At 46.0% G+C, this 15,929-nt stretch overlaps 1 protein-coding gene across 2 annotated transcripts in view; it reads right to left on the bottom strand.

Annotated features, from left to right (window-relative positions):
- The window catches only part of LOC127006808 (BTB/POZ domain-containing protein Tiwaz-like), a 148,451-nt gene extending 141,580 nt beyond the window's left edge, over positions 1-6,871 (bottom strand). Inside the window, exon 1 of one of the 2 annotated variants that reach the window (XM_050877150.1) lies at positions 6,584-6,871. The gene's annotated coding sequence lies outside the window, so the exon portion shown is untranslated. The remainder of the gene's footprint in view (positions 1-6,583) is intronic. The other variant, XM_050877151.1, reaches the window with a different exon arrangement.
- Positions 6,872-15,929: the final 9,058 nt, after the last annotated feature.

The following is a 15,929-nucleotide window of genomic DNA, read 5'->3' as shown; positions in this document are numbered from 1 at the left end:
CCCGTTAATGGCGCAGGCGAATTTTATTTATAGTGGCTGCCTGCTTGGCCCATGCTGTCCCCCGGTGCTCCACTTGAACGAAGTCGCTGAAGTTAATGTTGACTGAAGATCTGTATGGGTAATACGCCACTCGGAGATGGTTTGGAATATCAAAGTTTTTTGGTGGGACTGGAACCCATGTCCACTCGCTCACCACGCCCGCACGCTGACCACCGTTGTTGTTGTTGTTCCCGTTGTTGTTCCCGTTGTTGTTGCTGTTATTGTTGCTGCAGCAGCGGTGTCAGGTAGCGAGGTCCCAATACCGCCGCCAACACGAGGCTCGCAACATTAATACGGGAACGCGAACAAAACAACACAGCGGGAGGCAGAAAAATAATAATAATAATGATACTGAAAACAAAGGCATTCACGTCCGCGCGAGGCTGCTCATTATTATTATTATTATTATTATTATTATTATTATTATTATTATTATTATTATTATTATTATTATTATTATTATTATTATTATTATTATTACGAGTACTGTTGCTTTTACTTCTCCTACTACTTTCGTTATTGATAAGAGAAATGTCATTAGTATTATTAACGCTGTAGCAGAAAAAATTAGGAGGAAGAGGAGAAGGAGCAGGAGGAGGAGGAGAGGGAGAATGATGATGATGATGATGATAATGATGATGATGATAATGATAATGATGATGGAGAATATGAACAGTAGCGATCACAAAAATAATACCAGCAGAAATACGTATTGAATGAATTAAACGGGGGATAACATGGGCAGAAATACATAATATAGTTCCAGCATCAGTCAACAGGAGGCGGTTATAGTGGTATCTAAACCCAACCCAACAGAAGTAGCAGTAATAGCAGTAGTAGTAACAGCAGTAGTAGCAGTAGTAGCAGCAAGAGGAGCAGGAGGAGGCGGAGGAGGAGGAGAAGTAGTAGTAGTAGAAGTGGTAGTAGTTGTAGCAATATGAGCAGGCAACACCAGGGCAACTTGCTGGGGGTCGGCGGGCGGTGTGCAGTGTGCCCGGATGCATCAACAAGTACCAGAGACACGTACGTCGAGCCGCGGCCCTCACCAGCCTTACCCGGCGACCCTCGCACGCGGGGATGCATGCCAGCGCCGCCGCCGCCTCTCGAATGCCAAGGAGCTGCCCGTGGGAGTAATAATAATGACTACAAGCTGATAACCGTCCGTCGCTGCCACCATCACCGCCACCGCCCTGCCATACCCCTCGTCATCTTGGTGGTGGTGGTGATGGCGTGGTGATTAATGAGTAGGCTTTAGTGGTGTATGGTTTATGGATGTGATGGTGGTGGTGATGGTGGTTTGGTCGTGTTGGTGGTGATGGTGATGGAAGGTGGAGAGTATGGTGGTGGATTTTAATGGTGGTGGTGGTGGTGGTGGTGGAGGAGTGATTAATAATGGGGAAGGTATAGTGGTGTATGATTTATGGATATGATGGTGGTGATGATGGTTGTGGTTTGGTGGTGATGGTGAAGGAAGGTAGAGAGTATAGTATTGGATTTTAGTGGTGTTTATGGTGGTGGTGGTGGTGATAGTGGTGACGACGGATAAAAAGTAATAGCTAACAGGAAAGTAATAGAAAAAGTAATGAAAAGTAATGGCCGTAACTGTTAATGGTGACCCGCTCCCTCACTCTCCCCCTCTCGGCGAAAAAAAATTCAAATAATTTACCTTTCGACATTTGCCTAATAATGAAACACTGGCCGGTAAAAGGTGAACGTACGTGAGCCAGAGACGGAACGGAGAACAATCTTTTAAATACCATGCACTGAATAACGTAAGGAAGCTGTCGCAACGAGAATAACATCATCAGTAGTAGTAGTAGTAGTAGTAGTATAGCCAACAGCACGTCTCCGCACATTCGCTTGGAGACAAAACCGATAAAAATCACAATAGATCCACACGTGTGACCGACCTCAGCCCAAATAGCGTCGACCTGGTCCCGTAAAAAGCTCATCCCGTCCCGAAGTGACCCTAGCGAGGCCGTAAAAGATATAATAAAGGTTTTAATAAGTCCGCCGGTGCCCTTTACATATGTCTGGAGGGGGGTGTAAAGGGAGAAAGAGGGAGGGAGAGAGGGAGGGATATAGAAAGGAGAGGAAGAGAGAGGAGGGGGGGACAAAGAGGTGCTGGAGATGGAGGGCGAACGTGTTAGGTCTTCGTGTTCTTAGAGGGAGCGAAGTTAACGTGTAAGAATTATGTTAAAGGAGAAAGAAGGTGATCGAAAGAAGGAGAGGGAGAGAGAGGAAGAGGTGCTGGAGATGAAGGACGAACGTGTTAGGTCTTCGTGTTCTTAGAGGGAGCGAAGTTAACGTGTAAGAATTATGTAAAATGAGAAAGAGGGTGATCGAAAGGAGAGGGAGAGAGAGGGAGAGGTGTTGGACATGAAGGACGAACGTGTTAGGTCTTCATGTTCTTAAGAGAATGAAGTCAACGTGTAACAATCAAAAGGTAAAAAAGTAGACTCAAACCATATTAGGAAAACAGGTGGAGAGTTTGAGGGAGACAGAGACGTAGGTGGTGAGGGTTAGAAAAAAATGAGATATAGAAAAACAGGCATCGGAGAAGGCTGAATCACTTTTGGACTTTGGTGTGTTTGAAGGAGAAACAAAAAGTTGGAAAAAAAAGTAACGGAAGACAGAGAAGGCCTAGTTTGACAAAAGGGAAAGAGGTAGGTTGAGGGTAGAAAGAGGGGAGGACTGAATAAAAAAACAGTGAGATAAAGTAAAACAAGCATCGGAGTGGACTGAATCACTGGACTTTCGTGTTTTTAAGAGAAAAAAATTGGAAAAGAATAACGAGAGACAGAGGAGGCTTATAAAGAGGCAGAAACAGACGTGGGTGAGGATGAAGAAAACAGCAAAAACAATAAGATAAAGAAAAACAAGCATCGGGGAAGGCTGAATCACTGGACTTTCATGTAGTTGGAGAGAAAAACATTGAAAAAAAAATAACGGTGGATAGAGGAGGCTTAGTTAGACAAAGGGGAGATAAGGCGAGGAAGGACGTATAGATACTTATCGCAAAGACATCCCGACGGTCCTCATTAGCCCGCGAGGACATTCCATAGACTTTAAGGCACACCAGAAAAAGAGGAAAACACTAAAAGGAGGCGATAAAAAAAGAGGAAGAGACGAGAGATGAACAGACTGATGCTCGGCGGAGTGTAATTCTATCCAGCGAAGAATTACTGAAAAAAGTTAGTCTTGGATTCCTTTTAATTTGCGTTGAAGACACATTAGAGAGAAAAAAAAAGGGAGTGAGACGAAAAAGGGAAGAAAAAAACAGATGAACACTACGATATCCAGAAAAGAGTTAGTGGATAAAGTCACTCAGGTACATTTTAATTTGCGTTTAAGGAAAATTAGATGAAGGGCGAAATTAAAGAGAAAAAACAAGAGAAAAAAGGAAAAAGATAGAGATTTACATCGTGATATCCAGTGAGGAATTAAGAGGAAAGAGTTCACCCTCGGATCTCTTTTAATTTGCTGTTTAAGACACATTAGAAAATAGTGGAATCAAACACGAATATAAAAGAGAATACAAGAGGAAAAAAAATATTAATACGACGATGTTCGACGAAGAAGTATTGGAAAAAAGTAACTCTTGGATTCTTTTTAATTTCCGTTTAAGACATCAGGAAAAAAAGTTAAATAAAAGAAAGAATACAAGAAAGAAAAAAATGGAAAAAAAAAGAGATTAACACCGTGATCTCCAGCGAGGAATTATTGAAAAAAAAATCACTCCTAGGTCCCTCTTAATTAACTTTTAAGACACATCAAGAAAAGGAAAGGAATTAAAGAGAGAGGACAAAAAAGAAGAATAAGAGAGAAAGAAAATAAATTAACACCGTGATGGTCAGCTATACGTGTAATTCTGTCCATTCTATTGCATTTTTACCTACGAGAGAGAGAGAGAGAGAGAGAGAGAGAGAGAGAGAGAGAGAGAGAGAGAGAGAGAGAAAAGGAGAGACAAAAAAACTCGTCTCCTTTCCCAAGACTCCGGCGTGGGTGGGCGCGAAGGGTCACACAGGAGAGAAAAAAAAGAGACGGAAAAAGAATAAAATAAAATAAAAGCTTGAAGAGAATAACAAGAAGAGAAGAGAAGAGAAGAGACAAGAAACAAGACAAGATAAGGAAGGAGAAAAGAGAAAAGATAAGTTTGAAGGAAAAGAGAGAAGAAGGGAAGATAAGAAAAAAGAAGAAAAAGTTGAAGGAAGATAAGCAAGAGAAGAGAACGAGAAGAATTAAAAAGGTGAAGGAAGAAAGAAGAAAGAAAAAAAGAAAAGAGAAGAGAAGAGAAGACAGCAAGATAGAACAGAGCAGAAAAGAGAAGAAACGGCAAGAGGAGATAAATTTAAAGGAAGAGAATAAAAGAAAGAAGAGAGAAAAAAAGAGAAGAAAAGAGAAGAGAAGCTTAAAGAAAGAGAAAAGGAGAGAGAGAGAGAGAGAGAGAGAGAGAGAGAGAGAGAGAGAGAGAGAGAGCATCAGGAGAATTAATCACGACACCTGGTTAACTGCGATGTTCAGGTGAGAGAGAGAGAGAGAGAGAGAGAGAGAGAGAGAGAGAGAGAGAGAGAGAGAGAGAGCGGCTGACCTGTCTTAGGGGTTGAGAGGGGGAGAGGAGGGGGGAAGCTGACGTGCTAGAATGACCTGCTGCCGGTGCCCCCCGCAGGTAAATTCCCCCTCACCTGTAACCTGAATGCTACCCCTTCACCCATACGGCTCGGAGGAGGAGGAGGAGGAGGAGGAGGAGATAGTGAAGGGAGGGATGGGCACTAGGTTAGGGAAGTTTAGTTGCCAGGAGGAGGAGGAGAAGGAGGAGGAGGAGGAGGAAGGGGGGGAGGAGGAGGAGTAGGAGGAGAAGGAGATAGGTACTAAGAAAGAAATATGGCATGGAAGAGGAGGAGGAGAAAAATGGAGAGGAGAGTGTTTAGGAGGAGGAGGAGGAGATGGATAGGGAGATAAGAGCTAGGTGAAGATAGGGATAGGGAGATTAGTGGAGATAGGTGTGGATAGGAAGTGGAGAAAGAGAAGGAGGAGAAGAAGGAGAGACGGTTGGAAAGAGGAGGAGGAGGGGAAGGGAGAGGGTCACGGGAGTTAGGGTCTATAGGTCTAGGGTGAAGGAAGACGAAGGTAAGAGCAGGGAGGGAGGAAGGGTCTGTCGGTATCTTGTTGTTGTTTTATTGCAGTGATTCTCATTCCGGCCATGTGTTCGTCCTTCCCTTCTACCGGTGTGCCCAGGGTGTTGAGCGGCGCGGCGGTGTTGAGGCTCTGATCTCCTTTCTAAAGCCTCCTTCTCTTCCTTCCAGCGGGTGTGTGTGTGGCGGGGGGGTTGTATGTGTGTGTGAAGGGGGGGTTGTGTGTTCCGATACCTTGCTTGGTGTTAGATTACGTATACACAACTTCTCTTCATTGGAGTTTCGCTCGTGTGTGTGTGTGTGTGTGTGTGTGTGTGTGTGTGTGTGTGTGTGTGTGTGTGTCGGGGGGCGGTACCTGTGTGTATGTGTCTGTGTGTGTGTGTGTGTGTGTGTGTGTGGCGGGCATCCATCTATCCACTCCCTCACAACGCCTCCAGACACGCGGGTGATTGTAGATAAGCATAAGTTGATCAGCACATTTTACTTTCTCCTGCGTCAGAACGAGACAAAGGTTGCGAAGAAGGTTGGATGTGGTTACCGTCCCTGTGGCATGCTGGAGAGAGAGAGAGAGAGAGGGAGGGAGAGGAACCTGGAAGAAGGAGGAAAGCGAAAGAGAGGGAGTGAGAGGAACCTGGAAAAAGGAGGAAAGAGAAAGAGACAGAGAAAGAATTGTAGTAATAGAAGGATGAGGAGGGAGGGTCAGGGGGAGGAGGAGGCAGTCACGAGTGTTGGGGCCGAGACATTCTGGCCACGTCCTGGAAGGCACGAGTACGCACAGCACGAGGCACGTCCTTGAATGCCGTACCTCCTCACACGCCCTCATCTCCCCGTCCCTCACAGCCTCCCCTCACTCACCTCCTCTCCATCATCTCCCCCTATCCATTCTCATTTCCCTCTCCCTCACAGCCATCCTCTTTTATCTCCCCTCCCTCATTACTGACCCTCACTCATTTCCCCCTCCCTCTCTCATAGCCTTCCTCTCTCATCTCCCCGTCCCTCACAGCCTCCCCTCTCCCATCTCTCCCTCCCTCACTCATCCCCCTTCCCTCACCCATACATCCCCCGAAGCACCGTACTGAATCACCCGTACGTTTGCGAGGCCCTGACCGCAGCCCTCCACCTGTTCAACCCTGCGGCGGGCGACGTTTCGGGGATGACAAAAATTGGCCTCGTAACTTGACCCTCCGTCAGTGTTTGCGTGGAAGTCACAGATGCCGCCTAAAACACCACAAAGAGGACCACCAGGTGCCCTCACGACGCCCCCTTCCACGCTCTTCAGCACCCCCAGACGTGGACTTTCACCTCAAGTTATACGAGGCGAAAAAAAAAATCTGCATAGCCCCCGAAAATCCTTGACTGGCGACGATGAGATGTGGACTTGCAAACGCGGACTTCACACACTTACTCACCTGGGGATGAGTGCGGGGTCGTGGGTGCTGTGAGGACACTGTACACACTCCGGGGGGCACACACTCGCGCGGGAGACACTAAACACTAGCTAGGGTGGCGGAGGAAAGGTTAGCGCGGGCGTGAGGTGGAGGAAGGTAGGGAGAGCGTCACTGAGCCATGTTGCCTACTGGCTGGTTGGACCACGACTCACGCAACCCCGCCACCGCCACCAGCCAGCCAGAGCCAGCCTCTCTCCCTCCCTCCTCGCCCTGCCCCGACACCACCACCCTCCCCTGCCCCGTCACCACCACTGCCACCTCCACCTCTGCCACCTCTGCCACACGCCGCCACTAACACTGACACACACACACACACACACACACACACACACACACACACACTCACACGAACTCAACTGTACTGTATAATTATCTAGGCCTATGAGATGATTATTTTTCATTCAATACGCAATTTTTAAAAGCGTAATTTTGCAAATTTTTTCCTCATGTGAATTTGATAGGCTTATTGTTTGCCTTTTCGCTGCGTAAAGGTGGAACTGTATTAATTATATGATGTATAGTTACGCATATCTCTCTCTCTCTCTCTCTCTCTCTCTCTCTCTCTCTCTCTCTCTCTCGTGGAATTAATGTGTGTATTTCAAAAGTAGCGAGGGAGGGTCAGAGGTGGGCGTTGGAGGTGAGGTAACGGCGAGGGAAGGGAGGGGAAAAAGTAAGGGGAATAGAAAGAGTGGACGCTAAGGACTTAATCGCATTCCGAGCACACACAGAAAAAAGGAAATAATAATAATGCTTTTTTTTTCATATTTGAGGTGCTGAAAATTATCTTGTGTTGCGTTCCTCATTTCTACTCTTCATCTTCGTTCTTCTTCTCCTCTTCTTCCTCTTCCTCCTCTTCCTGTTCGTATTCTTCTAGTTCTTGTTTTTGTTCCCCTTGTTGTTCTTGTTCTTGTTCTTCTTCTTCCTCCTCCTCCTCCTCCTCACTATTCAACTATGTCGTGAATCATTCCTAAACACACCTTTACCTTGCCGTATGACGAAGAGAAGGAGGAGGAGGAGGAGGAGGAGGAGGAGGAGGAGGAGGAGGAAGAGGAAGAGGGAGTGCCTAACCTCAAGTAAAACGCAGCCTCTTGGGACTCGATTAAATTAGAATTCTTTTTTTTTCTGTAAACTTGACCAGACTGAGAACGACGTCAAAATTACGTTCCTTTGGCGACAGTCGGTTTACGTTCTTTCGTTCGGCCCGTTCGTTCGTTGGTGAAAAGGATCCGATTCCATTATTAATAAGGAAGTAAGGGGCTTTCTTTTATATATATATTTTTTTTGTTCCCTTACTTTTCTTCATATTCCTCGGTTAGTTTCCCTTCATTTCCTTCTATCCTCTTCATCATCCTTCTTTTTTTCTTTCTTGTCTTTCTTTCATTCTTTCTTTCGTCATTCTTTCCCTTTCTCTCTCTCCCCTCCTCCTCACCATCCATCTTTTCTTTTTTCTCTCTTTCCTTCTTTCTTTCTTTCTTTCTTTCTTTTTATTCTTTTTCATCCCTCTCCCCTTCCCCTCATCCCCTCTCCCCTCCCCTCTTCCCCAACTCTCCTCCTCACTCCCCTCACTCCCTTTCTCCACCCCTTCCATCCTCCCCTCCTCTTCACCCTCCCTTTCCTCCTCCCCTCCTCCTAAACCTCTCCTCTGTATGTCGATGTTTTTCTTTTGTTTTGTTTTTTTATCAATTTTCCTCTTTCTTGCATCGTCTCTCAACGTTATTTTTTTTGTGTGTTCCCATTGCGTTAGAAAGCGATCGCTCGTTACCGTGATAGTTTCCCATTGTCTTTTTTGACGTTGTTTTTCGATATTATATTTTTTTCTTATCTTTTTTTATATGTGACACTTTGTTTCACTCTTGTCAGTCAGTCACTTGCGAAAGACGAAGAAAAAGTGCTTTGGAAAAATTGAAAAGGGTTGAGCAAGTTTGAGAGAGAGAGAGAGAGAGAGAGAGAGAAGGAAAGGACATTAGAAGGAGGGAAGTAAAGGAATGGAGAAAAACAGAAAAAAGGCACAGAGAGAGAGAAGAAGGAAGCAAAAAATGAGAAGAGAGAGAGAGAGAGAGAGAGAGAGAGAGAGAGAGAGAGAGAGAGAGAGAGAGAGAGAGCATATATACCAAATAAACTATCCCATCAACGCGTAATGCCTCGCCGCGCCCTGCCAAGTGCTCGCTCGTTCCAATATGCGGAATGGCAAAGGATCGCAGAAATAAAATCGCAGGTTTTTCCTCGCCGCCCATGAACGAGGAAATGTAATCTGCCAAACGAGGATGCGGCGACGCTCTATACAGGAATTATGGCAAAAACAAAAGAGCATCGGGCGAACTCACGGGTGCAAGAAACTATCAATGCGAGCGCCAGTCGCCTTATACTGTATTCATTTTATATTTCCTTCTTATTTTTTTTATAGGGAGAACTCGCGAGCGCTTGGACCTATAAATGAGAGGTCGTATGTAATGGGTACGCTTGGAAACGGTAGTCGCCTCCTATTGCATCCATTTCATATTCCCTTCTTGATTTTCTAATTGAGGCGAACTCACGGGCGCTTGAACTTTTAAATGAGAGCTTGTCTGTAATGGGTACGTTTTGAAACACCAACCGCCTTATTTCGTATCCATTTTATCCTCCCTTCTTGATTTTCTGATAGACTGCGTACGGGAAATTTAATGAATGTATGTAATGGCCCTAATAATGGGTACGCTTAAAAATGGTGTGGCCTCGTATTTCCATTCTATATTCTCTTCTTGATCTTCTGATAGACTACGTACAGGAAATTTACTGGTTATTCGTGCCGTATTGTCAACTATCGATACGTATTCTTTCTACGGCTAAAATAAAGCAGTCGTGTGCATTTCGAGGCCGTGACTGAAGTATTTCTTCGTCATTTATTCTTTCTATGGAAAAAATAAATCACTGGTGTGCTTTCGAGGCCATGATTGAAGTACCTCGTCTTCATTTATTCTTTCTATGGCAAAAATAAGTCACTGGTGTACATTTCGAGGCCATGATTGAAGTATTTCGTCGTTATTTACACTTTCTAAGGCAAAATAAATCACTGGTGTACATTTCGATGCCATGATTGAAGTATTTCGTCGTTATCTACACTTTCTAAGGCAAAATAAATCACTGGTGTACATTTCGATGCCATGATTGAAATATTTCGTTCCAGCAGCGGAGAAAGAAAACGAGAGAGGGGGAAGCGGACGTATCATTAACTGCTTCGTCCAAATTAATGTAGCGAGTGTACATAACAAGGCACACATTACCTAATTACGAGACATAATTGTTCTTTTACCTGAAGCTCCCTGAGTCCCCAAACTAATTAGGTAATGAACTCAAGTCTCTTTTGTGTTTTCTCTCTCTCTCTGTCTCTCCGTTCAGGGTAGCTCAAACACACACACACACACACACACACACACACACACACACACACACACACACACACGCACACGAAAGCCGCATTGTAGCGACGGCCCGATTGTATTGTGGACTTCGAAAATGAGCAGAGGAGGCAAACAAGGACAAGGACAAGGACAACTGTGGTATACGTTTGGTCGTGATTCTCATACATTTTGGAGTTCGAAAATGAGCAGAAGAGACAAGCAAGAATAACTGTGGTACATTTGTTCATAATTCTGATATATGTTCTGAGCGTTTCCATCCAGTTTAATATGTTTGTTTTAATATATTTCCCATCCATATTTTCCACCGTAATCTGTTAAGCGTGATCAGAGTGAGTTGAAGTACTGGCACTTTCTTATAATTTTGGAAGACGGTTAAATTGCCGAACACGAAAGAAATTTTGGATCTGAAATACTGTGGACGCTAAAATTAAATTACGGATTTGTTTTTATTACGGAAATTTTTGACAGTTTATAAGACAGGTCGAGGGTAAAATACAATAAAATACCTACAACACGTCACTCCGTAAAAAAAAAAAAAAAAGACAGACTGAAGCCATGCAGAAAGCGATATCAAATGTAGTTAGTTAGAAAGGTTCCGTGAAAGAGAACGTCACGTACCATCACAACCACTATTCTCAGATATTCTTTGTAAATCTAAAAAAAGAAAATAGTTAAACCGTGAATATTCATCCCATTTATCATCATTTCTTTATTGCGGTGACAGGGAGACCTTGATCCAGACGCTTCAGTATTCTTGTGGGTGTTGATATACGTCATACTGCCGAGGGGCCGAGTGTTGAGAATGTCCCGCGGCTATTGACCATGAAGAGGGACATGAGGCAACACCAAGGCTCCGGGGCTGAGGTTCTGCGGCGGTGGACTCCTTGCCTTGTTCCTTCTAACACCCTTTCCCTACCCTGTACCATTTAACACCCTCAGTTGTGTAGATCTGTGTGTTGCCCTGTCCACCCCAACACCCTCTCCTTCCCTTGTCCCTCTAACATCCTCCGTCACTGAATTTATGCGTCGTGGTGTTGAGATGGGAGGGCTATTCTGGGAGTGGGGTGTTGTTGCTGGCTCCCTCCCCCTTCACCCCGCCAATCATGACCTCTTCCCTTCCTCGACCCTATCCCCTCCAACACCCTTTGTCACTACGTTTCCATGTCGTGGTGTTGATGAAGGAGGGGTTTGGTGATGCTGGCCTCCCCCCAATCATGACCCCCGTCCCCCCTTCCTCCACCCCCACCCCCTGACGCCCTCACACGCCCCGGCTGTCAAGGGTCGCCGCGGGGCTCATCAGTCATGCAGTTTTGGGTATTGATTCAGCCAAGGTCGAGGCGCCGCGCCACTTGACGCCTCGCACGGAGGAGCCGCGGCCGGTGCATTAATGGGCGGCGAGGCACCGTGGCCGTGCGTAGGTGAGCGTCGCCTGGCCCCGCCGCCCCGTAATTGGGGGTGTCACCGCCGCTCGCCGCCGCCCATGCGTCACCGCTCCGCTAATTTGACGCTTGCGATCACCCCGTTAGAAATACACGCCGCCCGTTACCTAATTTGTAACCGGATGTGAGCCGTTGAGTAAAACAGTTCCGGGTGTGGCGGCGAGGAGCGGCAGGGGCCGTGGCCGGCCGGGGCAGGGCGGCGGGGCGGCGGGGCGGGCCGGCCAGCCCCGGGCCACGCCGCAGCCGCGACCACCGCTGGAACTTGAGCTGCCTCCACCTCTGCTCCGCCGCCGCCTCACAGCAATGAACTATTACAGGCCTCTTTTTGGGCGTTTTAATATTTATTAGCCACCGTCGGCATTTTTCTTGGTAGATGGAGAGGAAGAGGAGGCGGGCTGGAGGCAGCCGTTGCAACACTTGCTCTGCGCAGCTCGTTGGGGGCATGGCCTCAGGCGGCCTGAACTGCCACATTCCTCGGATTATTATTATTTTATTTACTTTCTCGGCTTATTTTAGCGTTGTGTGCGGGTTTTCTACTCTCACGTAATTAAATGAACTATGCAAGAAGGCACAGCGTACACGAGAGAGCGAAACACGCTCGAAAACACTGTACAAAAACGGGAATGTGGGTGTGTTAGGCCAGGGTGGCCCCAGGCGCCCCCTCCCTCCCTCTCACAAACACTCCTGCATAGCGTATGAGGCACCTACGTTCCTGCTGCCGCTGCTGTTGTTGCTGTTGCTGTTTCTGCCGTTGCTCTTGATGTTAATCCTGGAACACTACAGCTAACAGATTTCGACACGAGTTAATGATACCGAGAAAACAATCTATTCAGAATACTGAGGATGTTGAGATGCCTGGCCGGAGGGGCCTTGGGTTACGTCCTCCTTCAGGGAGGTGAGTCCTCGAGGGCTGGACGGAGGCGGCGTGTGGAAGGCAGAAATATTTCCCTCCGAGGCAGGTGGTGGTTGACGTTTTTCTTTATGTCGCGGGCAGGGCTGTGGAGGCGATCACAGGCGCCGGGCAGCCCCTTCCCTCACCTCCCTCCCCCCCTCTACCCTTCACCCTCTCCCCCTCCCCCTCCACTCCTCCCTCCACACTCCTCCCTCCACCTGTTGGAGGCGGCGACGCTACTCACTAAGTAGGTCTCCGTTCACCTGAGTCGCATCGTACCACCTTGGCGCACCTGCAGGCAGGAACAGGTGGGGTTCGTTAAGCAGTTTACCTTCACGGTGAATCGACGTGCGGTTGGTTCCTTTTACGCTGAATTCATTGTGACGTTTAAGAGAATAAGTCCGAGTTGTAAGGGAAATACAATAAGAGACAGAGGAGGATCGAACCCCCTGCGTCACCCCACGTAAATAAAGTTTGCAATCCCACCAGCGTCGAATTGCATATAGAAAGAAATTTTTGCTCTGAGTAATGGGATTTGGGAGGCGAAGGGATGACCACTGCGAGAACGACTGCGACAACAACGACAACAACAACAACAACAACAACAAGACCACGTGATGCAACACACCCCAACACACCACCACAGCACACCACAACCACAACCTTACAACCCAGCCCAAACCAACCCAGCCCAACACACAACACACAAACACAACCCAACACGAATAAAAAAAAAAAACTCACGAAACAACCACTAGCAACTGCGTAGTGCAAGAATATAGGAGCACCTGTACGTATATGTGTGTGTGAGCCTGTGTGTGTGTGTGTGTGTGTGTGTGTGTGTGTGTGTGTGTGTGTGTGGCTGTGAGCGTGCATGTGCGTGTGTGCGTGTGCCTTGTGCCCCCAAGCGTCCCCCAGTCGCCGCCGCCGCTAGCCAGGGACGGACCATCGCCTTTAACTCAGCAGCGCAACACTTTCCTGCGGTCAGCTCCCCTTCGCTCCGATGCTGCCCTGACCACCACCCACACACGACAGGATAGGCAGCACGGGGGCGGGGGAGGGGAGTACAGAGGGAGGGTTTACGAGGAGTGGATGAGAGGGGAGAAAAATAGGAAAAGGATAAAATAGGAGGCACAAAGGGGAGGAGAGCACAGGGAGAAAGGGGGATGAGAGAGGGTTAACGGGGGAGGGATAGAAGAGGAGAGAAGAGGGGAGAAAGATAGGCAAGGATAGAAGGAAAAGGAAAGGATAGGAGAGGAGGCACGGAGGCGGGGGAGAGGAATATGAGGGATGGTTTACGGGAAGGGATAGAAGTAGAAGAGGAGAGAAAGGGGGAGAAAAGCGGGAAAAGGATAGGATAGGAAGAGGCGAGGGTGGAGATTATAGGGGGAGGAGGATGAGAAAGGGCTTACGAGAAGGGACAGGAGAGATAGAGGGGTAAAAGATTGGAAAAGATGAAGAATAGGATAGGAAGAGGAGAGGGATAAGGGATAGGAGAAGAGGAAAGAAGAGGGGAGAAAGGAAATGATAGGAGAAGGAGAGGAAGAAGAAAGGGATGAGAGTAAGGGAGGATATTTTGAAAGAGGGTTGACAGGGGGGAATAGGAGAAGAGGAGAGAAGGGAAAAGGATAGGAAAATATTTAGGAAAACGAAGAGCGATAAGAGAAAAGAAAGGAGAAAGAGAGGAAAAGATAGAAGGAAAAGGATATGACTGAATAGGGGATGAGAAAGTAAGGGTTGAGAGGGATGAATAGATGAACGATGACCGGGATGAATAGATAGAACGATAAGAGAGCAGAGAGGAGGATAGGAATACATAGATGGAAGAGGATTGAATAGCTTAGAAGAGAAGAGTTGTGAGAGATAGATTCGCTGAAGTTGAGGATAGAGAGAAAAGAGAGAAAAGGAAGGACAGAAGAAGTGTAGAAGGGTACTAGAAAGGAAGAATAGGATAAGTAGGAGAGAAAGAGAAGAAAGATAAGAAACGAAGAGGATAAAATAAGAGAAACGAGGAAAATAAATGAGGAGAAAAGTGACAGGGAGAATTGAGGAAAGGATAGGAAGTAGAGGAGGATGAAAAGGATATCAGAGAAAGATGAATTAGAGAAGAAAAGAGAATGGAGGAGAAGAAGGGAGACGTGGAAGATACGGAGAAAAAGAAGAGATGATAAAGAAAGGTGAGGGGTGAAAGGTTAGAAGACGAGGGTTGAAGAGGAAGAGAGGGAGAGGAAGAGGAAGGCAGGAAGAGAGAAGGGTGAAATAAAGGAAGGGACAGAGGAGGGAGGAAAAATAAAGGAGAGAAAGGAAAGAGAGGAGATGGAGGAAAACAAAGGCAAGAGATGAGGGAAAGGAAGAGAAATGGATTAGTATAATATAAATTGATAGATAGATAGATAGATAGATGATTTTCAATATAACTTGATTTCTTTTGTTTATCCGATGAGACTTTAAACTTGTGGGTCTTTGGTGCTTATTTTTCTTTATTATTTTTTTTATTATTATTATTATTCGTATTTTGAGGTAGCCTCGATAAACGGTTTGTATTTTTTCCATTACGATTTTATTTCTTTTTTTTTACTTTATCACATGAACTCCTGAATTGGTGTGTTGTTGTTGTTGTTTTGCTATCATTATTGTTTTTTATTCATATATCAAGGCAGCCTTAATAAACGGTTTGAATTTTTTGCATTCAGATCTTTTTTTTTTTTACTTAACCTTATGAACTTCTAAAATTGATGGTCCTTTTTCTTTTCTTATTTTGCTGTTATTTTTATTATTCGTATTTTAAGGCCGCCTCGTCTCCAACTTCACTCCCTGACTTTCCTTAAGGGAACTTGCAACGGCGGTGAGTGAGTGAGTCTTCGGTTTTCATTTTTCATCATTATCATTTTTACTTTTTTTCTCGTCAGCCTTGTCTCCGCTCCCCCAATGCTTAATACATTTTCCGACGACAAAGAGCGACTCATTTTTTATTCATGGTGTGGTGACCCGTAAGAAAGAGAGCGAGGTACACATATTCCTGAAGCTTTAACCTGCGTCGAGTCTATTTATTTAATATTCAGAGTAATATTCCCGGAGCCCGAGCATGCGGAAAGGTAAAGTAATAGTCTGCCTCGGAAACTCGAACTCTTCTTTACGTCGTAATATGAGCCGAGTTTTGTGTAGCGGCTCAGCGTAAAATATTAATTAGCTTAGTCACTCAGTCCTGTTTAATGTTGCAGATGGACTAGGCACCGGCAAAGAAGTACGTACGCCCAGAGAAAGCGCTCCCGGAGAAGACCAAGCAGAAGTTGTGTACGTGAAGTGAAGGATTCGTCAAATATGTACGCCGGCTGATGAATACATAGCTAAAGAAACTGAGGTGAGCCAAAATAAGGTCGATAGCTACTACTCCTACTCCTACTGCTACTACTACTACTACTACTACTACTATTACTACTACTTCCACCACCACTACTACTACTACTACTACTACTACTACTACTACTACTACTACCACTACTACTACTACTAATACTACTAATACTATAACGACGACGACGACGAAGACGACGATCACTCACGGCTAGCTAAGCGTC

Source organism: Eriocheir sinensis, chromosome 33, assembly GCF_024679095.1.
Source record: "Eriocheir sinensis breed Jianghai 21 chromosome 33, ASM2467909v1, whole genome shotgun sequence".
In the NCBI taxonomy this organism is placed as follows: domain Eukaryota; kingdom Metazoa; phylum Arthropoda; class Malacostraca; order Decapoda; family Varunidae; genus Eriocheir; species Eriocheir sinensis.
This window is presented reverse-complemented; position numbering and strand designations above follow the sequence as displayed.